This window comes from Alligator sinensis, unplaced genomic scaffold, assembly GCF_000455745.1.
Source record: "Alligator sinensis unplaced genomic scaffold, ASM45574v1 scaffold860_1, whole genome shotgun sequence".
Classification (NCBI taxonomy): domain Eukaryota; kingdom Metazoa; phylum Chordata; order Crocodylia; family Alligatoridae; genus Alligator; species Alligator sinensis.
Window position 1 is genome coordinate 1,153,881 of NW_005841923.1, and position 23,682 is coordinate 1,177,562.

Genomic DNA, 23,682 nt, shown 5'->3' on the forward strand with positions numbered 1-23,682 from the left:
ACACAAAACAGTGAGATGCAGTGTAATTATGATCAAACAAAAACAAGGAAGTGAAACCCACTTAACAGAGTGAAATGATTGTTATCCAGACCACTGAAAACTTTGAGGTTTGTACATTTTTTCTGTTAAGGGAGTCAATCCAAAAGCACTTTTACAAATATGTTTTCCTCCAGCTTTTTAAAGATACAGCACTCCCAATCTCACAAATAAAGGCTGAAAAAACTCCAAATCTACTTTTCTTGGCCTTCTCCAATGAGACTTCTTGCAGAATCAGAATGAATAAAGCTTGATATTAGTAATATTTTTGAGATTAGAAAAAAGGAGAATATAAAAAATAAACGAAGGTGTTATATAGTTTAAAACAGCAAAAGGCCAACAATGCCATTTCCTTTGCTGTCTTGTAATTCACCTGTAAGTACCACAGCACTGAAAGATTGATACTTAAGCATTTGAATGGGATCATGTGCGAACAGCATTAGTGTCTGACACATTAACATGCACAAAATTGCTGCAGGAACATATGCGGCATTAGCAATTTTACAGCACTGAAACAAACCCAATGATCAAAAAATGCCACAGAAAATAATTGCTGTTTCATACAAATACATATAGAAACTGATGTTTTGTTGATAAGTTAAATCCTCAAATGGCATCTCACAGATCAGTACCATTTTTGGGGGGAGCTCTTTTATAACTAAGGGCATTGCTCAGCAACAGCACTTACAGCCTGAGAATGAGAAGACATAATCAAAACTGACCCAAACAATATAACCAGAGATTCCACATGGGATAAAAAAATGAATGATTTATGATAGCCAATGCAGTCAATAAATCCAAAAAAATACGCATAGATGTGGAAATAGTTACAGCTGACCAAAAGATCAATCAGAAAGTAACCCACAGAAAGCTTGGTGCCAAAAGTAATTGACATAGTCGTCAAATCAATGTCTGATGGTGCAGATGCTCTAGCATTCAATCTGCTTCTCTGTGCTACAAAAGATTTGGATCATACACTTGCCTTTAATGCAGATGGCCAATGCCCAATGTGAGCCTATTGCAGGGAGCAGACATGAAGTGAAAAGGTAATTTCCTGAGTATATTTCCTCCACACTTGCAAATATGCCAGCTGAGGACCAAATCATTATTTTCGGTAACTGAGCAGATACAGTATTTAATTCTGAATTTTAGCATTTCACTGACATACTTTCACCCTGTGGCACCAGGGAAATCTGCTCTGGGATACCGCAGACCTTTGCACAAAATGTTCTTCACAATTATTACAGAAAAAAATTAGTACAAACCTTTTGATTGTTAATGTACTTTCTAGTTGTAGTTGTTAGATCATTAGCCATAGCGCTATCAATGAATTATTCTCCTGAAGTTCAAAGATTACCACACAAGGTAATAATAAAGAACATTTTCCATGCAGAAATCTATTGTTTCCATATACCTAGAACAATTTTCAAATTACAGGAGATTTAAAAATATAAAAGAAATGTATATTGGCATATAAGGCTGAGCAAGAGAAAGAAAAAAGAATTATCTACAGTGGCATAGTCACAGAGAAATTGGATCATAAATTGACTTTAGTGCTTCCTTATGGTTGCAGAGACCCAGCTGAGTAGGAGGAAATTTGTTTGTTAGTCAGATGCAGCATGACCAGTAGAATCTATGCATTACCAATATGCAGCCAGGTAAAGTATGTCTAAGGTGTCTACCACCTTGGTACCTGGACACTTAAAGAACATAAACAAAAGTGTGTGTGTGTGTGTGTGTGTGTGTGTGTGTGTACACACTTTTGTTTATGTTTACACACACACACACACACACACACACACACACTTTTAAAAAAGTTTCTGTTATTTACATGTAAAGCATGTATACATGTCCAGCAGAGGAAGCAGGCCATCCTGTTTCCATGTTACTTCCGTGTTACTAGGTTTGTGGATGGTGTTGCATGTGGTACATTCATATAACAAAGAAAACTTGTCAAGTCAACTAACCTGCTGTGGTTCATGCAGAAAAATGTAGGTAATCTAGGAATGAGATATTTTGCACCCAGTGGAAATTACAGTCACTTCAGCGTGAGATTGGAGTTTATGGACCAAAAAGCCATTCATTAGTGTCATGAATGCTTGCTACTTGTTCTGGGAATGAAGGGTACTGAAAGGTTAAGCAGGTTGCTTTTTTCAAAGGCATGCCAGCATGAGAGAGAAAGACACAGACAGACATTCCCTGTGAAAAAATATTGAACACAGCACTACTGACAACTAAATACACTATGGGTACCTGCACATTATCCTAGTCAAGCTAATGCTCTTTTTTTAAATAATATCCCCAGAATACAGCTTCAAAAAAGCCTACTCCTGTCCTCCTTGCTGAGCTCACAAGTTCCCACCCAGAAGCTTAAAACACTGTAAAATAAATAAATCTAGGGCCACAAACAAAGATCTACACAATTGCCTGTCAAATTGCACACTTCTGACACTAGGGATAGATAGGACCCATGACCTGCAGCTAAAGTACTGGCTCTTGGCATTTGACTTAAAGGGAGATTCTGTTAAATTTTATAATATAGAGGCATATATCTGCTGTGAACTAGCCAGGAGGCGGCAATAGACCCTTCTCACTAGAATTCCTACTAATTATCTTTATTTGGCAAAGTGAAAATCCATGACCAAAATCAATTCAAATATGTGCCATGAAGAACAGTATGTGATCGCTAAACAGATTCAAACTATATCAGGAAGGGATAAATAAGGAAAATATTACTGAAAAAACCTTATGGGATTTAAATGTTGTTAACTCAGCCATGTTTTAGACTATTGAACAATTGGAAGGAAATATGGGATTAAAAGAATATAGCAACCAGGAAATGTCATAATTTTATGTTTTTAAAAACAACACTTCAATAGAAGTTTAAACATTAACATACTGGGATAGTTTTATCTATAAGGAAATTTTTAAGTCAGAAATTTAATTTTTTTATGAATTTCTCTCATTTTCCTACAGTAATTGGTGCAAAGAGTCTCTATGCACTATGTTTAAGAGAGATTTGAAATTTAAATGTGAGCTAAAAAGCAGTCTAAAAATTAAAGTAAAGGTCTAGCCTAAAAATCAGTATAATGACAAACGGGTAAATTCTAATTTGACATTAAGTTAGTATAAACTAGGATAGTAGTAAACAATAGAAAGCATGCTGTACTGGAAAAATATAAAGAAACAAAATGGAAGAGAGTCTCTCCCAAACCCAGTTTCACAGGAAAAAATGTGATTGGAATCATAGAAGATAAATTTGGAAAACTTCAAGAGAAAATCATGGTGATCATCAGATATCATTTTAAAGAGTCAGTTCTGCTATTAGAATAAAGAAATAAGCAATGGATATGATTCAGGTAAGTCCAGCAGCAACAAGATAATGAGAAATTATTCTTGACTTTATTGTATCTTTAAGTTTTCAGTCATAGTTTAAGGCCAAGATTTTAATTGGATGTCCAATTATTGACACAGAAAAGGCCCTGATAATCACAAAATGCTGAATATCTATCCTCCAAAATCAGGCCCTTTACAGGAATCTCAGAACAAACTCAGAAAACAAACAAAAACAACAACAAGAACAACCAAAAATGCCTCAATTAAAATCACTCGTTACTTTGGCTATTTCCTGTGCATCCCACAAAAAAAAAAAAAAGAGTATGTCCTTATAACCAAAGGAAGTCTTCAGAACTTCAATATGACTTTAACGAGAACTCAAGATCAAGAATTTATTTTTTAAAAGAATTAGACAAGTCACTTTGACATTAGGTAACCTGTTACTAAATACAAAATAAAACAAGCAACTAACCAATAAATTAAATGACAATGTGTCAGTGCAACCATACACTGAATGGATAGAATCACTAGAGTTCATTATATTAAGAAAATATATGAAACACTTCAGTTTGCAGACTACTGGCGTGACTTAAAACATATCTTTCAGAGCCAGTTCAGTCAGTTGCATCATTACACTTGTACTTTATGGACCAAATATTAAAAATCCTCATGAAAAGTATGTACAACAAATTCTTCAACAGGGAATTCTGTAAATGAAAATAACTCCCTCTTCTTTCACTAGCACAATAAAAAACAGCCCATTTTATAAGCTTTTTTAAAAAGTCTTCCCTAAAAATGAAAACGTGTAGAATGTATTTAGGAAAATATAAAATTTATGTAAAGAAACTAGAATCTTGTTTTTGCTCCTATCAAATAGCAAGAGTGAACCAATTAGGTGAAATGCAATTATCCTGCATCTCTTGGAAGGACTCCTTTCCTATTATATAATTCCTTCCCTTTTCCTTGTGGTCTTCTATTGCCATAACACAAACATCAGGTAGTCACAAATCTCTAAGTGAAATTTAGGCAAAACTCAGTGATTTTGCAATGACATCAGTTTGTTTCAACATCTACTACAATTTACCTTCTCTCCAGTGGGTCCAGGTTTTCCTCTCTCTGATAGTTGGACTAACTTGCTCTTCACACATCCCTCCCGGTATCTTCAGAAGGGGTCCAGGTCTCTCTCTCTTTCCTCTCATTTCGAGACAGACAACCAGTTTATGTGTCTTCATATCACACTCCTTCAATAGAATGAGAAATGGGGCTGTGCAAAACAGCACCATTCCATTTCGACTTGCACTTTGATGTTTCGACAGAACAGTGTTTCGTTTCTAGTTTCATTTAGTTTTGAAACTGCTGTTCCATTTCATTTAGTCAAAACTGTTTTGCTGTTACAATGTTTTGCCCATAGGCTATAATGGGGAAGCACAAAACTGCCTATACCTTTGTCATTTCTTGCCTGATTTGGATGAAACCTACAGGGCTGGTAGCCCCTTCTCAGGCCATGATGTCTGCCAAGTTTCATGGAGATAGGTGCAGGGGTTTCTCAGAAACAACACCTCAGCCTGCTGAAAAGCAAAACTAATGACATGGGTGACACTGTGTGTGTGTTAAGGTGTGCCCTCACTGGTGCTGGGGCCTCTACACGACAAAGTAGTGTGCCCCAATGAGGCCTCCTCCTCCCCTACAGCCTCAGTCTGGTCCACCACTTTAAATGACAAGAGGTATAAAATAACTTAGGGAGCACTAGCACAGTAGCACCAGCAGCATCTTAGGCAGGCAAACTGTGACAGAGTCTTTCTTTCCTGTCCTGCAGGAGCTTCTTCTCTAGTGTGTGTCTTAAGGCATGCCCTCACTGTGTGACTCTGTAAGTGTTAAGGCATGCCCTCACTGGTGCTGGGGCCTCTACACGACACAGTATTGTGCCCCAATGAGGCCTCCTCCTCCCCTCCAGCCTCATCTTAGTCCACCACTTTAAATGACAACAGGTAATAACTTAGAAAGCAGCATAGTAGCACCAGCAGCATCTCAAACAGCCAAACTGTCACAGACTAGAGCCTTTCTTTCCTGCAGCAGCTTCTTCTCCAGCAGCTGCCAAAGAACTCTCCCTGCCAGCCCCAGCCTTAGGGCTTAGATGTGCCAGAGCCCTGCATCCTTCCGGTCAGGTGCTAGGGGTGTTAGTCTAAGGACATGGCACTGGCTGTTACCTGTCAGCTCTGTCTTCCTGAGGAAGGCCTGGCACCCCACTTGCTGAACTTACAATGGACTTTTTCTATTTCCCCACACACATACCTCATCTAACCAAAACTAAGCAGAAGAAAAGTTTACTAGGCATCTCAGGCCGTACATTCCCCGGTCCCACTATGGGAGACCTATTTAAACTTGATTGACTAAAACTCATTTTTTGGGTTAGGGAATGCTGAGGCAAACAAACCAAGTCAGAGGGGGTATGGGCAACATTTGAACAATGGTTAAGGGTTCATCACAGCGTCTAGCCCGTTGGAGTTCTGACCACAAATGCTGTTATACTTTTCCCAGGATGACTGGTGGAAGTCCTCCCCACAAAGTTTATAAACGCTTCAAGTAATTCCCTGAAGTCTGTTAAAAGACTACAGTAAAATCTGACAGTCATGCTAAACTGAGGCTTATTCACAACAGGTAAAATGCAAAACACCGATGCTGACTTCACAGTGCAAGCATAGCTAGGCCATCTAAGAAAATCCCTTCCAGTATATTCATAATAATTTGAAGCTGGCTTCAAGGTGTCTAGTTATTCCTTAAAACTTAATGTTTTTCCTGGTTGTTAATCAGTTTCTTGAGATGTTCCAAACCAGATAACCTTTTTTCACTGAAAAAGGTAATTCATTTAAATTTAAACTGTTTATGTAACAGGATTTTCCCTGTCAATTATGGCTTGGGACCCTCTAGATTTACACAATTAAAAGAGGCTTTTAGAGGCTAATCTAGGGGTATAAGAAAGCTATAAAAGTAGCAAACAGTGTGCTTTAAGGGAGAGAAATCTCTCTTACACCATCTGTTGTTGTTCTTGAGAAGCTGGAAAAACAGATCGTCTCTCTTCAAGGATTGTGCTAAGAACTTTACCTGTCAGCATTGGAACTTGAGTGCCTAAGACTGGTGAGACCCCAGCTCTCACTCTCTCTCTCTCTTTCTCTTCTTCTCTCTAGGCATAGATATCTGAACCTGAATTGTATTAGTTAAGCTTGAGCTAAGTTTCCCCAAATACTTAGTGAAACCAGGGTAGTATTGTAATTGTTTTGATTGTTTTCCTTTGCATATCTATTTTTACTAGTATCATTATACATTTCATATACTCAGCAATAAATAACTTTTATAGTCAAACTGATAGTAACTGGGTATATTTTTCCTTCTCTACTACTCCTTCCCAACTTGCTCTGCAGCAACACCTCTTTTACCTAAGCCAAAGATCCCTATGAAGCCCAGAAATACTGTGGGGTCTGATCATCAAGAGGCTACCACTACTAGGACAGTTAGGGCAAAAGATTTGGATGTGCTGAATTTGAAACACATAAGGGGATCAGCTTGTACAGGTTGATTGACCCAGTTTGGCTCAGACATGCCCTTATGAACTGAATTCTGGCCCATGAGGGTGTCAGCTGGACACCCAGCTGGATTCAGAGGTATTCTGTTCACCTGTGTGCTTGTGTCTGACTCCATTTTATTGTTACCTTAATGAACTGATTCCTGGCATATGAGGGTGTCAGCCTGTCCATGCTGATCAACCCAGCTGGGTCAGGCATGTCACATTAATCTGTGTGTGTGTGTGTGTGTGTGTGTGTGTGTGTAACTTAGAAATACCCAATTTCCAGTATTTTAATTGATCCAGTCTTCACAGACCCCAACACACTGACCTTGGGACTCACAGAGACCAAAGAGCTCCCTCTGCAGGTCTGCTTTGAGCAGGGGTGGATTCAAGGCGGGATGCAGTGGTGTGGTCATACCTCCTTCCATCATATAGCACAGATCATAACAAACTTTCAGGTTGAAAAACCCTTTGTCAGGCTGAGGAAGCACCTGCAATTGGTGTGTGTGTATGCTCATCCTGGATGGTAGGAATAGTAAAGAAGCCAGAGGCTAGCATACAATGCATGTAAGAAAGCCAATCAGTAAAAATGGAAATGGAGGCATCAGGAAGTGAGGGATAGGATAGGGTGGGGAGGGGGAGGAGGATGTAGCAGCACAGGTAAAAGTGGAGAGGTACCTGGGGAGTCAGATGTCCGGTAAGTTGTAGTGTGTAATAAATCCAATTTATATTTGAGTTCATAAGTTTCTGTACCTAGGGAGCTGATGAAGTGAAGTTCATAGGCCTGGCTCTGAAAAGTGGTTTGTAAATTTAAAAAAGCACTGAACTTTGGTATCCATTCAGCTGTGTTAAGGGGGCCACTGAGCCTAATCTCCCCGAGCAAGGGTATCTCATGGATGGCCTTCTATTGCTCCACCAGCCTCTCAAACATCATGTATGTGAAGTTTCATCGAGTCTCCACATCTTGCATGATTTTGTGCCGCAGGATGTTCAGCTCCACTTGTTTGTCCTGCAGCATCTTGTCCCACTTGATGCTCTGGTGAAGTAGCCTGCCACCTTCTTGCATTTGGAAATGAGCTTGCTGATGGTGCTGGCGCCGTCACCACCAGCCCTGTCCCCCTCTAAGGCATCTCTGACAATGAGGTGGAACTTGTGTGCCACACCGCAGATGTCAACAAAGTTGGTATCATGGACTACCTTGACCATATTAGCCCCATTGACCATATTCGCCCCTGTTGCCATTTAAAGTGGTGGACCAATCTGGGGCTGTAGGGGAGGAGGAGACCTCATTGGGGCACACTACCATGTTGTGTAGAGGCCCCAGCACCAGTGAGGGCACACCGTAACACACATGAACCCATGGGTGAGGTTGCCCTGCCCAGTGAACCACCCCTGCATCAAGCGGTTCATGGCCCCCATGACCCCTGTTGCCATGTGGGACTCATCCATCACCTCAGCTTGAAGGAGAGCCCGCTGATGACTTGACTGGTCACACCAGTGCCCTGTGAGGGAGAGGTAGGTGTGATCTCCTCCCCGGCTGCTCCAGATATCCAAGATGAAGTGTAAGGCCACCTGTGGACCTGCCTTGTGTAGCTCCTGCCTCAAGTACTCCCTGCATGCCTCATACAGGGAGGGCACCACCGTCCTGCTGATGATGTGTGCAGGCACTTGGTAGGATGGGGCCACAAGTGCCATGAGCCTCCTGAACCCTGGCCACTCAACTAAGAAGGGCTGGCCATTGACAGCAAGCATCTCCCCACTGCTCTGGGTGATCTCGCTCACCCATGCAATGCACCCCACTTTCTGTCTGCCTTTCTCCCACTGTTCCAGGGTGGCCTGCCTCTGCTTTGGGGGGATGGGGACTTTGGAGTGACAGGGGGACTCCTCTTTGGGCATGCTCCCATTGGTCCCAGGCTGAGGAGGAGCAAGGGAAACGGGGTAGTTCCTGTGGAGATGCATCAGCATCTCCGTGGTGCTCATGTGTTTTGTTTCCTTGCCCCAGCTGTTTTTGGCTTGGCAGTGCAGACAGATAGCATACGTGGGATCATCTGCCAGCTCAAAATGGTCCCAGACCACACTACTCACTCACTTCTGGGTGCGGGTACATATGTGGATGCTGCACTTTTTCCCTTCTCAGCAGGCAGAGGCACAGCAACAGGAGGAGTGAATTCAACTGAGCCTCTTGCCTCTGCAACCTCTACCTCAGGCTCCTCTGAAGTGCCTTCTGGGGAAGGAGACCTGGCTCTAGGGGAAACTTGAGGGGTGTGGAGCACAAACGGAGATGATTCCCCCTCCTTCCCCAGAATTTCCCTTGCCATGGCACTCAGCTCCAGCTCTTCCTCTAGCACTGGAAGGCTCAGCATGGGAAGTGAAATGGGGGTGGAGGTGAATGTCATGCTGGTGCTGGTGCTGGTGCTGCTGCTTTTTTGCCATGGTGGTGGTGGGAGAGGTTATGGCTGGTGCTCTTGGAGGTGATGCAGTTTCAGGCATAGGCAGTAGCACTGGCACTGCTTCCCTCTCTTTGCTGCTTGTGGAAGCCTCATCCCTCCTAGTTGGAGGAAAGAGGCTGCATCTCTGTTTGAGGGAGGAGGAGGAACTGACACCTTTCCCTCTTCTGCCCCTCCCTGAAGGCTTGCCACCTGCCTTTCCATCACGCTTCATGGTGTGTTTCATAGTGTCCACTTGTATACTCATTCCTATATAAATTCTATAAGGTGTGTAGTCTTTTATGCCACAAGATAAATGTATCTGCATTCCTATATTAATTCTCTAAGGTGTGTAATCAACTAGGCTATAAGCTATAAACATATAGAAATAAAATATAAATGTATCTTCCTTCCTATATAAATTAAATTCTATAATGTAATATCCTATCCAATATAATTATAAAATTGAAAAGAATAAATCAATGAATATAATAATAAAATAAAAACGTTTAGAAGAAAGAAAAAGGTATTTTGAAATTCCTCTTGCTAGACTAGGCTAGCAAGTAGGAAATCATTCAGATCAGACCTAGTAGTAGCCTTTGCTGCCTAATGCTCCTGAGCTGCTGGAAGATAGCTCAGTAACTGTCAGACTCCAAAGCAGAAGCAGGCCAGTTCAAATAATGCTGCCTTTTAAGCTGTTTTTTCATCCCTCCCCCAGAGCACTGGGATTGGAAGGGACCTCAGGGAAGGATTGTAGTCACTGGCCAGCTACGCAATCAATATGAGAGCAGTCGTTCCCACCTCTTCTCCCTCCCTTTCCTTAATTTCTGTTTCCCTGCAGGCAAGCCCATCTTGAGCTTCAAAATTCAAAACATTTCAAAACTTTCAAAACATTTCGACTGCCCTTGTTTTATTTTGATGCTGTTTCAGAGCCGTCCATTTCATTTTGATTTTGCTGTTTTGAGCTCAAAACAAGTCAAAACAGTGTTAAAACAAAACAGCCAGGAAAATTTCACACAGCCTTAATAAGAAACCTTTCTATTGAGTCTTTTTATCATAGTTTGGAACCAATATGTACCAGAAAATACACAGGTATTCCCTGGACTTTCCCAATTTTGCAGTAGGGAATTTCTCTCCTCATAATGTCATGTACAGCAGATATTCTCTACAATAAGGAAATAGGGTATTGATAATTGCCTACAAGGGGGTAAAGAAATATTTTATGTTCCTATTATGGTATTTAATTTTCATAGATTTCATAGACATTAGAACTGGAAGGGACCTCAGAAGATCATCGAGTCCAGTCCCCAGCCCCAGGAGTAGGAGGTCAGATGGGGTCAAATGATCCCAGCAAGATAATGTCCCAATGTCTCTTAAAGGATTCCAGAGCAGGTGCTTGCACCACCTTTGGTGGCAGTCTGTTCCAGGCCTTGGGGTGTTGGACAGTAAAGAAGTTCTTCCTTATGTCCAGTCTGAAATGGTCTTGGAGAAGTTTGTGCTCATTTGACCTTGTCATCCCTTGGGGAACTCTCGTGAACAGGCATTCTCCCAGATCCTGATGTACACCCCTTATATACTTATAGGCAGCCACCAGATCCTCCCTGAGCTTGCGCTTTTCCAGGCTGAAGAGTTCCATAGCTCTCAGCATCTCATCATAAGGCCTGTTTTCCTGCCCTCTGATCATGCACGTGGCTCTCCTCTGGACTCTCTCAAGCTTCTCTACATCCTTTTTAAATTGTGGAGCCCAGAATTGGATGTAGTACTCCAGCTGTGGCCTCACCAAGGCTGAGTACAGAGGGAGAATGACATCCTGGGATTTGTTTGAGAAGCATCTATGGATGCAAGCCAGAATTTTGCTCACTTTCCCAGCTGCAACATCACATTGGTGGCTCATATTCATTTTGTGGTCAATCATGACCCCCAAGTCCCTTTTGGCCATGGTGCTACCAAGCATAGCACTGCTGAGCCTATAAGCATGCTGCAGGTTTTTCTTCCCAAGGTGGAGTACCTTGCGGTTTTTGGTGTTGAACACAATCAGGTTTTCATCCACCCATTTTCTGAGCCTGTCAAGGTTGGCCTGGATCACCATCCTGTCCTTGGTTGTGGATGCTTTATCCCAAAGTTTGGCAAACTTGGCCAGTCCACTTCTGACAGCAATGTCCACATCATTAATGAAGATGTTAAAGAGTATAGGCCCAACGACGGAACCTTGGGGGACCCCACTGGTCACAGGGCACCACAATGACTGGCTTCTGTCAGCTACCACTCTCTGGGTCCGACCTCAGAGCCAATTCCCCTGCCATCAGACTGTGATGTAGCTGAGGCCGCAGTTGGCCAGTTTTTCTACGAGATGCTCATGGGATATCAGATTGAAGGCTTTTTTAAAATCAGGATATATGACATCAATCTCTTCTCCTTTGTCCAGGTGATATGTCACCTGGTCATAGAAGGAGATGAGATTGGTCAGGCAATACCTACTTGCAACAAACCCATGCTAGATATCTCTCAGGCTATCCTCTGCCTAAATACCTCACTTCCAAGGATAGTTCACCAAGATTTAGAGGTTAGCTGGCTGCCTCATGAAATTGGGAAAAAAGGCCAGGGACAGCTTTCATAAACATATGGAATGTAGTGAAATTTAAATCATCACACCTTTATCTCACATAGTTATGGGAAACCTATTAGGCCTGTGCAAAGAGGGAAGTATTCTATTTGAATTTGGATTTTGGAGTCAGCCGATTCAGAGGACAATGATTTGATTCGGAGATTTGGATCACTGTCCTGAATCAGTTCAGCTGAATCAGCTTCAGAAGATTCAGTGCTGATTTGGAGAGATTTGGTGATTCGGATTGGCTGGGGAGAGGCAGGCACAGCTGGGCAGATCCTCCAGCTGTGCCTGTCTCTCCCCAGGTTGAGCGAGCCATGGGAGAGCCATGGCTGCACTACCCAGAGCCATCCCCTCCCCGGCCCCAGCCTAGTTCCAGCACTTAAAAAAAAAAAAAGCAAAAAAAAAAAAGCCTTGTACTAACTAGCTGCAGCAGCAGTGATTGGGGCCTTTGGGCACACATGGCAGAGCTCCATGCACAGCACAGGGCAGTGGTGGACAGTGGGGATCACCCCCTCCACCCCCCCCCATGCCTGGCAACCACGCAGCAGCTGCCCCATGGCATGGGTGCAGCATAGCTCAGCAGGGTGCTGTGTACTGCCTGGGAACTGGGGCCACTGGGGCTGAGTGATGCTGGGGTCTGGCTGACACATGGAGCTGCCCCAGCTCCCAGGTGAATTGAACCAGGAGCTGGGGAATTGAACCAGGGGCTGAGGAATTGTTCAGGTCCATGAACATTCCCCCAGTTCCCAGTTCAATTCCCCAGCTCCTTGATCTTTCCCCCAGCTCCCTGATCACTTCCCCCATCTCTTCCTGGGGGCCATGGGTCCGCAGATGATGCGGGATGACAGCACACTTCTGCTGCCAGCTGATAATGGTGGTGCCTCTGGGCTATTTCCCCAGCTGGCAACAGCAGCCTGCTGAAACCCCATGTGCAGATCTGGGGGCTGTGCCCCCCAGAAAGAGCTGAGGGAATGATCAGAGAGCTGGAGAATTGAACCAGAAGCTCTGGCTGACAGGTAGAGCTGCTCCAGCTCCTGGGCAAAGTGTGGCACCCTGCTGAGCCATGCTGCACCTGCACCATGGGGAATCTGCTGTGCGGGTGCTGGGGGCAGCAAACCCTGCTGCCCCACACTGCATGGGGGACTCTGCCACAAGTGCCCAGAGGCCTCCATCACTGCTGCTGCAGCTGGTGAGTGCAGAGCTTTTTTTTTTTTTTTTGCTTTTTTTCCTTAAAGTGCTAGGAGGCTGGGGCTGGGCAGGGGATGGGGCCAGATAGCATAGCCATGGGGGCTTCTCCCACAGCTCCTCCAGCTGTGCCTGCCTCTGCCCCAACAGTGGGAGAAGAGGGGGCTATGCCCTGCTGCCACTTGCCCAGCCATCATGGCTGGGGGGGCATGCGATTGAGGCATGGCTTGCTCCGGGCAGCAGCAGGGCATAGCCCCTGTTCCCAGCAATGCTATGCCCACATCAGTGCTGGGAGTGGGGGCTCTGCCCTGTCGCCACTTGCCAGCTGGCACAGGGGGGCATTGGATGCAGGTCCAGCAACGTTGGGAGCAGGGACTCTGCCCTGCTGCCACTTGCCCCCTCCTGCCTGGAGTGAGCCGTTCCTGCATCCCACCCACCCCCACCCCAGGTGGGAAAGTGGCAGCGGGAAAGAACCCCCACTCCCAGCAGAGCCATGCCCACATCCCATGTCCCCCTCCCTCCCTCCCCAAGTAACATGCCCCCCTGCCTCAGCTGGGCAGCTTGTCCCAGTCCCAATCCCTCCTTCCCTTACGCTTCTTCCCTCCTCCCTCCCCCAACCCCAACAGACTTACCAGCTGTCAGCTGCATGTTTAGTCCAGGGCCGAATCTCCAAATCAGCCAAATCTTTTTCCAAAGCTTTTACAAATTTATTTGGATGCTTTGAATCAATTTGGAGCTTTTACTTGGCCTCCCAATTTGATTCAGATTCAGAGATTCGGTCCCTGAATCGGTCCGAATCTCCTCTGAATCGAATAAGCTACTGAAGCTTCACACAACCCTAGAACCTATGCCCATTGGAAATAGGAAGGAATATAATTCTTAGGGCTTACCTGAAAGTCTCTCATTAACTTAAACACTGGATAAGGCATCAAGTGATTTTTGCCTGGTATCAAGTTTTTATGCAAAAAGCTCACAGAGATCTACTACCTATGCTCATGTCAAGGAGTGAAAATTAGTGCATACCATTTGAACCCAGGTGTTTCCTCAAGAAATTCTTTCTATACCACTGAGCCACCCAAATGAATAGGATTTGAAAATAATAGATAATTTTAAAAGACTTAAAAAAATCATTTAATTAGGTTTCATTTCTTCTACCTGTTCATGATAAATGAACATATCAAACTGTGAAGATTCAGGGACCTCCAAAAGCCTTTGATGTATAGTAGAATAATCTAATCATTAACCTCAGGATTCACCAGCATGATGCATTTAGGCAAAATGAATCAGTGTTTGTGATGAAGGGAATTCCAGATCTACCAACCCCACGGTATCAAGCTGGTTTTGTTCTTCTCTGCCTAGCAATGGAAAGCTCTGAGCGCCCCCTTGATCCATCTGTCACTACCTTGTATTCTTGGTGAGAGATTCTTTAGCAGTGCAAATTTTTCTAAATAGTTTTCCACAGTTTCTTAAAAAGCCAATTCCAAGCAACAAAATTAGGTTTCCTTTTCTGTCCAGATTACCTAATGTGTATGTAAAAGAAAGGTATACCTGTTCTCTACACATTTTGGTCAGTGCCTGATTTTAGAGCATTGTTCAGCTGAGACTAGCTGTTAAACACTTTCTTTTGATACAACCACCAGGAGTAATTGGTAGGACTCTCTGTATAATGCTTTGGAGAAAGATTATGTGCACAAATTCTGCTGTACTTGATATGGAGACTGGTACCATTCTTACCTTCTCCATTCTGGTGAAAAGCAATATTAACTCCAGCTAATACAAATGTCCTTGAACAAAAAGATTTAATCTATTCCTACCTGGATCTGTATCAGGGGAATGCCATGCAGAGATATCCAAGCTAGCTCTGCACATACTAGCTCTGGAATCAGAACCAGTATATGCTGAGGAACAGCACTATGCAAGCTCTGATACACTGTTTTCTGTTTGTGAGTAAGATCAGGTACAGGGATTATACATAAGTATAATGATCAGAAAACGGATTGGAAGTGTGATCAGAAAAGTGATCTAAATGATCAGAAATCAATCTAAACACATAACTGTACAGCAGTTGGTCTAAAAATGGCAAAGGTCTAAGATAGACCTGATTTGGTGTTTACTCACATCTAATTGATATAGGTTAGACCAGTGAATTGAACTTCTGTACCAGATCCCCTGTCAATTCAAGTTAGATCACTGTCCTCTGGCATCCCATCCTCGTTTGCAGCCCCCTGCAACCCTCTCCCCTTTGTAGGTAGGTACACTAGCACTTGGCCTGCACTTAGCTGCTCCAGCTGAGCATTCAGAGGGACCCACCCTGAACTCTCTCAGAGTCAAGCCAGCGTAGACCTTCTCCCCAGCCATGCATCCAGTCATCTGTCAGCTGCAGCCAGGCAGCGGGGGAGAGAGGGGAAGGGAGGCATCTGCATCTCCTACATGAACCCCGGGATCTGAGCAACTGCATCCCTGGGCCATGCCCCCACATCCCATCATGAAGCACCCCATGATGTATGTACACACCTGACATTGAGCCAAGGAGAACCCCCAAGCTTGGGCACAGCCCCATGGAGCCCAACCCTGGCTCTAGCATACCCAGCCAGGGACATCCATGCCCCTGTGCTTGGGTGCAGCCTCATGGAGCACAACCCTGGTTTCCGCACACCAAGCCAGGGACCCTCATGCTCCTAGGCTCAGGCAGAGCCCCACAGAGCCTGATCCTGGCTCCCACACACCCAGTCTCATTCCCCCATTCCCCCATGCTTGGTTACCTCTCCATGGAGCCCAACCCTGGCTCCTGCATACTACACCTCAGTGGACAGAGCCAGGCACCCTGTCACCTGGACCCCAGCATGGCCTCCTGCTCTCTCCCCCAAGCAGGAGCCAGTGCAGGCAGGTAACCTCTGGTGGGTCAGGGTGGCAGGGGGCAGAACAGCGGAACTGGACCTGCATGGAGGCAATGTTGTGACCTCCGGGGCTCACCCACTGTGCGTAGGTATTGAGGCCATGGGCACCCAGGCTACTGCAGGGCTTTTTTGGCCCATAGCTACAGGGTCCAAGAGTACTAGGGCAGGCGGTGATGTAGAAGCTTGCTTGCCTATGCCTGACAGCCAGGCCCAGACATTCAGCTGTGCTTGGCAGCCTGGAGAACCCATGGAACATACTGGGAGGTGTGCAGGAGTGTCCCCAACCTACAGACCTTGGGGTCACTGCAAACAGCCTGTGTTCTCCTCCTACCAAAGGATGAACCTGTATACTGTTTACTACCAATCTAACCTAGGCTGCTTACATAAAATCATGTAACTTAGATTGATACCGCCTCAGGCTTTTTGATCATTTGTACTTAGCCTTAGTATATATAGATCAAATTTAGTATGTCTGCACAATGATGCTTTGTACTGTCTATTTAAACCATAGTGTGTACTAAATATGTAGGTATTTTCCAGCTGTAAGCTTAACAAGACTTGTAAAGACTCATATTCTAACTCGTATTCTAGATAGTTTAGCGTGAATAAACTCATTGTTTCTGCTTTAGCTGTATCATACTATTTAGTAATTGACAAACTTGGTATAGGAGTCAAAAGCAAATGCTGATTTTGGGTAATCAGCTTGAAAAAATTTGGGCCCAGTTTCTAAAGTAGTGATGGTCAACCTATAGCCCATGGACCAGATCCAGCCCCCAAAGTCACTGGATCTAGCTCATGGCACAGATCAGTGGCAAACAGCTCATTCCTGTGCATCCCTTTTCCTGTCCTGCACTGTGCTGTGCTGTTGAGGCCTACTGCAGTCCTCCATGTTCTCTTGCTCTGTGTGCCCCCATGGCAGGTACTGCTTACTCTCTCCCTCCTTCCTCCCTCCCTCCCTTTGGCAGACACTGCTTACCAGAGGTAAACTCCCTCCTTCCCCACTCCTGTATGGCAGGTGCTGTGTACCAAAGATAAACTCTCTTCCTTTCTCCCTCCTCTCCCTCTGACACTGGCAGCCATTTCCCTCCCCTACTACAGGGAAGTCGTAACCCACAATGCAGGGAGGTCACAAGCACCCAGCCCATTGTTCTAAAAAGTTGAATACTACTCCTCTAAAGCACTGAGTACCTTTAAATGCCAAATGAAGTCAATGAGAACCATATCCTCTCTAAAGCTGGACAGAAACTGAAGTACTTTAAAAATGTTGTCAATAGTTTCTATTACATGCATATTGCAAGCAATCCTTTAACAATCTGTGGTGCATTCTGTAGGCCTAAGGATGATAGAAGAAGAGCACAACATAGAACTAATTTCTCTAACAGTCAGCTATAGGCTTTCATTTGGAACATAACATTTCATGCAGAATAACTATCCTTACAGGTGAAGCTGGCAGCAAGTTTTGTGGGAAAGGTTATCTAATACTTTGTGGCAGGGGTCCTTCGGGAAAAATAGTGTGAGACCATGTAATTAGAGACTGTATTACCATAATGCATGCACATATGGAGGCCAAGTTAAGGTTTCACGGGCAAACGTGCTGTTTTTACAGAGCCCCCTTCAAAGTTAAAGCACAATTTAATAAGACCTGGTGAAACATGATATCTATTGGCTGACAGCAATTCTGTATTTCATTTTCACAGACAGAATCAAAGCCCTCATAAAGATATCATAATGCCTCAATAAGATCAGTTCCCAGATGAAAAAAAAAATCTGCTCAAAATGAACAAGGATGAGTTGGGAAGGCGAACACTTTGAAGAACTTACCCTAAAACTGCCCCCATCTTTACCCAGAATTAATATATTCCCCATTTATGAGCAGGGATCCTTTTCAAAACCCCTGTGTATGTGGTACAGAATACCTTCTTTTACCTCTAGCTTGTTATTAAGATTAAAACCATATCATTTTTGTTGTGTCATAAGCTATTCCCAGATGTGTCTCGGCACAGCTGATCCAATTGATCAGCAAAAACAGACATCACCATTGTTCCACAGTATAGGGTCCCTTCTGCTTCCATGGCTTCAGGGGTTTCATCCTGTGGGATAACTGTTTTGGGTGCTGCACCCTGATCTAGGGCATAGTAGCTTGAAAGCAGGAATCCCCTGCAGGGGTTTGAATGTCATGTTGCCACATCCTGACCCAGAGCACACATGTGCCAACACAGGGGGGATTCTGAAGACTCTGGCTGCTATTATAGCTGGAGTGAGGTAGGCAGTGGTGGCTGGCTGAGAGCCTGGGATTTAAATTTAACCCCTTACAAGATGCATGTGACCCAAGGGCTGCCAGTTGGGCAGCCTCAGACTAGACAAAATGGCTACAAGGTGGATAAACAATTGGTTCAATAGCCACAAGCAAAGGGTAATTATAAATTGATCCATTTCAGAATAGCAGTAAACGTCAAGTGAAATCCCACAGGGGTCTGTCCTGATCCCAGTGCTGTTCAACATGTTTATTAATTATTTGGTTGCTGCTATAGAAATCTTTATCAAATTTGCACAAACCTCAGGAGGATTGCAAACACATGGGAGGACAGAAGTACAGTTCAAAAGTTTCTTGACAGATTAGAAGGCTGGACTAGAGCCAACAGAATGAAGTTCAATACTGATAAGTGCAAGGTGCTACACCTCAGAAAGAATAATCAAAAACACAAATGCAAAATGGGTGACAACTGGCTGGATAGCAACACTGTGTAAAAGTATCTAGGAGTGTTGGTGGCTCACAGACTCAGTAGGAGTCTGTAGTGCGCTGAAGCTATGAGAAGGGTAAATGTATATTTTGGGGGTGGGGAGCAGCAGTGCTAGTAGCATTGGGTACAAGACACAGGAGGTGCAAGATATGAGAAGTGCCTTTACTCAGCGCTGGTTAGGCCTCATCTACAGTTGTGTGTGCAGTTTTAGGATCTACATTTTAAAAAGGACATCTAGAAGTTAGAGAAGGTCCAGAGGCAGGCAACAAAAATGATAAAGGACTTGGAAGGTGGGCTATATGAGGAGAGGTTGAAAGAAATAGGCAAGGGCAGCTTGCAGAAAAGGCAGGCTGGAGGGGATATGATAGCAGTCTTCAAATATCTGAAGGTTTGCTGTAAAGAAGGGGGAGAAAACCCTTTTTTCCCCATTGCTGCAGAGAGCAGAATATGTACCAGTGTCTTGAAGTAGTAGCAAACTATGTTTAGATTGGATATCAGGAAAAAACGTCTTCACTGTGCGCATGTCTACTTGTGCAATTATGGCACCTGAATAAACTGCAGAGTTTATTGCTCCTGGGTGCACATTCAAACAGTGTGCCCCAAAGCAATTAACTCTGGAGCAATAAGCTCCACAGTTTATTCAGGTGCATGTGGAGCTGGGTCAGAGCAGCCCTGGCTAGTTCCAGGTGTCAGCCTGCCAGCCCAGGGCTGCTCCCCCTGGCTCAAAGTGCTGTGGAAGGGCTGGCTGGGGCACAAGAGAGCTTCACTGTGGAGCTAGCCAGCAAGCAGCCCCCACACTGAATCGCTCACATGCCCCAGGAAGCCCCTCCAGAGTCTACATATGCACTGCTATGGAGTTTTTTACTCCACAGCAGGATAGTACTTGTATTTACGGAGTAAATTTATTTACTGCAGTGTAATGGTGGTGCATGTGTGGACGCCAAGATGTTTACTTCACAGCTAATTAATCAACTGTGCAGTAAACATCTCATGTAGACATGCTCTGTTAGAACAGTGAGGCAGTAGACTGGATTGCCTAGGGAAGTTGTGGAATTTCTATCCCTGGAGCTTTTCAAGAAGAGGCCAAATAAGCATTGGTCAGGGATGATCTAACAGCCTGTAAAGAGTACTCTGTAAAGAGCAATGAAAGCCCAAGGCCCCTCCAACCTACACACACATGAATGACTGGGAGATAATGAGAAGAACTCCACAGCACAGAGAAGGCAGATCTTGGAGTTCATGCTTAAAAGCAGGAGAATGATGTGGAGCTGCACAACTGACTTAGTTTCAAAAGAAGATTAATGGAGCTGGATTAAGTGTACGGAGGGGATACAGAAAGACGAATTCTGGCTGTCCAGTTAGGCTAGGTACAGACATCCAAAAAAACCTGAGGCAGAATTGATCTAAGTGACATGGTTTTCTGTAAATGGCATTGTTTAGATCAGTAGTGAACAGCACACACATTCGCCTTTTGGGTGGGGGAGGAGGAGGCGGGGAGGGGCCAATCTTAGACCAGTTCTGCCATTTTTAAACCAGTCAGTGTGCCAAACTCTTGTTCTGTTACAGGTATAGATCAGTTTCCAATCATTTATACTGGCAAAAGTGTAAAGTTTGTATCTGGCCTTGGAGGGTGTGTTGTGTAGAGATGTGCTTGCTAATCCCAGGCTGCAAAGCAGAATGGATTTGGGTTTTTTTCCCCCCATGCTTCTAAGCTTTGCTGGTTGCCACATGGTGCCTGGAAGGATTTTTTCCCCCCTCTTTGTTGTTACAGGGGTCAGAGTTTTTGTCCACCTTTCTCAAAAGTGTTGGGCCTTGGCTCTAGCCCAGGCTGGGGATTTTGATTGGGTATGGCAGTGCTCCTGCTAAGCCTAAAACCCAGAGGCTTTTGGTTAGAAAATCTTGCCCCACAACTCAGGATCAGATCAATTGACACAATAATTTTATCCAATGGGCAGATTAGTAAAAACTGTGTGGGTGTGGTGATGGGGGGTGGATTGCCTTCCCATATAGTGGGGGGCATAGCCCTCTTCCTTGGACCTTTTGAGTGCATTTTGTCAATCTTTGTAGCAGCAGGACAGAGCCCACATCCCCCTACATTACCAGTGACAAGTAGGTTAGCATGCTCTTGGTGTTCTGGGGCAGTATGCCTTAAAGTTGTGTGACGGAGTTGATTGTATAGTTTAGGAATATGTTAGAAGAGAACTTGTATGGGGCCCTTTCCTTTCTCATGCCCTTGTGACAAGGTAGGTTAGCAAAGCTCACAGATTCATTGGAATCTGACAGATCATGCCACAAGCACTTCTGCTGTGGCTTCAGACTTGCAACTTCTGGGATATCAATTGTGCACCTCAGCACCCATGCCACCCCTGCCCTCTGTGTAGGACAGTTTAGATAGGAAGGACCCGGCTTTGAGCAGGGGATTGGACTAGGTGACCTCCAGAGATTCCATTTTTTTCTGTTTGTATGATGTTGATGATGATGATGTGATTGTGACACTGTTGATGTTGTAACAATGATTGGGGTGATATTGCATCCCAGTATATCACATCTACCTAGATGTCATTGTTGTGCAGTTCTATTCCTACAGCAAAGATAGTAAGAGAATACCAGTTGCTTTGCCTTATACCCAGTTATCTCCTGTTGTGTATATTCTGGGGATACTCTCCGAACCATAGGCTGTTTGGGGATGATTATAAGGCGGGAGAATCTTGTTATACTTCAAGGTTTGTAGCAAAAGTCCAAATCTCTCCAGATAGCCTAGTCCTCATTTTCATACTTGTTTAAAAATACTATGCAGCATCCCTTTTTTTTCTCATAGGAGAAAATGCAAGTGGAAGTCCTTTGTTTCAGGATCATAATAAATACTCTCTCTGAAATGCTTCAATGTTAAGACTGTAGAATAATGGATTTAGGTGCTTCTGAAAATTTTACCCGAGAGCTGAATCATATTGTCATGCATAGGTATCATTAATGACTTCCAAAACAGCTATCAAGATATTTTCAGGCTGAATTTCTATAAAAAGGGCCCCCAGCACTAACCTCTCAGCCTTTCTCATGCTATACTACAACATGAAAATTAAAAGATGAACCTAAAAATGTTTCTCCAACAATTATTTAAACTTTTGAATCAGTACACTGAAAGCTTTTCCAATCAACACATATTAATGATTTAGGGAGGCCTTGGTAGTGGTATATAGGATTATTTTGGAAATTGCTGGCTGAAGCCTTCTTAATCTGGATATGACTGGTTATGAATAGGGATGTTCGAGTCACTATCAATTTTCATCAAGTTGGCCCAAGCCTGTTTATCCTTTTGTTGTATGTGATGACACACATTACAGACTACATGAAAATAGCATATCCGCCTCCTAGAAAAGCTTAATAATTTATTTGTAGCCCATCTTATTCTAGACTAGTAAACACTGTTTATTCACTGAGCTGCACCACTGACTCTTAAGGCAATGGAGCAGTGTGAGGCATACGAATTTGCTTGACATTCTACCGTTTTTCAATGTATTGATATTTTGTCGGCGTGCACAGTTACATTTTCAAAACAAAACAGAATGAGGAATCAATACTGTGGTGCTTAGGAGAAATGTCATGACCTTGATTACAACTGATACTGTATAATGATAAAGCTGCAAAAGGAAGTTTTCTCTGGTACCATGCAGGGGGCAGAAAAAGATCAAGAGGAAATAAATAGACTATAATGTAACATTTACAGGTATCAGGTAAACAAACCAGCAGTGCTATGCCTCTAAACTCTGAAGATAGCTCATTAGTGTTCCTTTGCTTTTGTTGAGCTGAGCCTTTCACTGCAATGAGATCAAGCGACCTGCAAAGGAAAGCAAATTCCCCCTTTCTCCTTCTCACAGGCTCACTTTAGCTATAGCACTATCATGGGAAACAGTGTCTGTCACACCAAAACTGTAAAGGATTTAACAGGGCTATGGCAGTCATTTTGTCTTGTTTATACTTAAAGACTTTATTTCTCCCCCCACAACCCCATAGCTTCAGGGAGGTTCAGATCTAATTCTACAGATTGGAGCAGATCTCCTATGATTTAGGCATGCAGGTTCCCAGATGCTAACAACATCCCATTGGTACCACTTCTAGTAACAATTAATGGGATACAAAAGAATCTGCTCACCGTGACCTTTCCTGCAGCGTAGCTTTTCAGACACCACTTTAAATTTGACCTAACTGGTTGCCTACCAGCTTCAAGCTACTTCCTATAAGGACACATTCGAGTGATCTTGGATGCAACATGAGTAATTTTTTGAGGGCACCCCAAAAGATTCAGAATTCAGATACAAATTCACTTTGCCCAAACTAGCCAAGATTCTAGAGTGCAAGATCAGATTAAAAACTTTGCATGAACAATCTCTCCTATGAAATACCCAGAACTTTCTGCTTCTTCCAAATGAAATTGCTAAATAAAGAAGAAACTAAAACTCAATTAATCGAGTCTGCTCTGATGCACTGTAATTACAGTGTGTTGGAGCAGCTTCCCAGCACATCTACAGGCACCCTTTATGGTTAGATCACTTGGCACCTAGCAGGGAGTTGGATGCTTTTGGTTTTGTTTAAGTATACTGTACCTAAGTATGTCTTCTGTTTTTTGTGCCTCAACTATTAGGCCCTCCTAAGCCCCTATAAGTCTGTCTTATTCAGAAGTCTTATTGACACTAGTGAACACTGAGCTGCTGATCCCTACCTCTCCAATACACCACAAAGCAACACACACAATTACTACCCAAGGTGCACCACTCTTTAGACTGCATTTACTCTGAGCAGGATTAACTGCCAGCCAATTGTGCTCCACCAGTACAATGCCAATGTTGTCAGCAAGAAAAATGTAGCAGCTAAAGTAGTATTAAAAATCCTTCCT

General features: G+C 43.8%; 1 pseudogene; it reads left to right on the top strand.

The window, feature by feature from the left end:
• Positions 1-3,380: 3,380 nt before the first annotated feature.
• LOC102387081 overlaps positions 3,381-23,682 on the top strand; it is a 73,808-nt pseudogene continuing 53,506 nt past the window's right edge.